At 34.8% G+C, this 1096-nt stretch overlaps 1 protein-coding gene across 1 annotated transcript in view; it reads right to left on the bottom strand.

The window, feature by feature from the left end:
- RGS20 (regulator of G-protein signaling 20) overlaps window positions 1-1096 on the bottom strand; it is a 77444-nt gene that overhangs the window by 54152 nt on the left and 22196 nt on the right. The window lies entirely within an intron of this gene.

Raw genomic sequence — 1096 nt, 5'->3', positions numbered from 1 at the left:
TGTTATGATTAGCTGCTGGGAAATAAGCTGAATCTTGGTCAACAGTGATAGTTCTAGTTTGTTTGGTAGGACGCTGAAATGAGCAGATTTTAAGTTTGAGAGAATGCTGGCACGTCATCCTGTGGTATCATCACCAGAAGAAAGTCCATCTCACTCTAGATTATGGAATATTAATGGAGAACTAGAATTACACTGCCTTCAGCACAAATAGACCAAAATTTGAATTAAAACTGTTATCTTCCACTACATATGATACAGAAAGCTAACGTTTAGTAGCTGGTGGGTTTCTGTGGGAGACCTAAACTTTGCCTCTGTGCAAAATTGGGTTTTCAAAAATTTGTCTTTTGGTTTTATTGTCTGAATATTTAGGTTTTATTGTCTATTTTAAGAAAAAGCTGGTTCATTGTTCTAGTAGGGGAAGTCAACTGAAAGCTTAATAGTAACAAAGACTTTTTCAAATTATAATTGCTTCCAGATGGATGCTTACACACTTTAAAAAAACCACTTATGCATGTTACCATCTGTTTTTCAGTAACTTACAGTGGAAATCTTTACTTTTGTTTACATAGCTGTTGCCAAATTTGTAAACCACTGGAGGTTTTGAGCCACTGAAGGTTTTAATGACTGTAATAGTAGCATCTTTCTCTTCTGCTGTTACCAAATGAACATAACATAGAACTAAACTTTGTAATTGTTTTTTGGGAAATATTAAAAATAATAAGAGTATGATCTGAAGGAAATTAATAAATTATGCATGTTTTTACTTGCTCTTTTCTTAATACCAATCAACAGTTCAGTGGTATTTTGTAAGTATTGACTGAAATCTTTATCATGGGCATTCTTCATCTCAGGAAACCATGGGAATTTCTCAAGGAGACTGCAGATGGGGTGCCCTAGTGTACCTCTGAAAGAATTAACCACTTATGAAAATCTTTGTCTGTGGGGCTGCTTTTAGGACCCTTCAGATCGGTAAAGAATGCATCAGGCAGTCATTAACAGTTTGCATGAGAACTTCTGTCAGCTTTTTAGTGTTTTCCAGCAAGGAATAGGCTCTCTAATGAGAATTTCTGAGCAATTATTGCAAATTATAAAAAAA

This window comes from Galeopterus variegatus, unplaced genomic scaffold (assembly GCF_000696425.1).
Source record: "Galeopterus variegatus unplaced genomic scaffold, G_variegatus-3.0.2 Scaffold750, whole genome shotgun sequence".
Taxonomy (NCBI): domain Eukaryota; kingdom Metazoa; phylum Chordata; class Mammalia; order Dermoptera; family Cynocephalidae; genus Galeopterus; species Galeopterus variegatus.
Note: the sequence above shows the minus strand (reverse complement) of the source record. Positions and strands in the feature narration are given on the sequence as shown.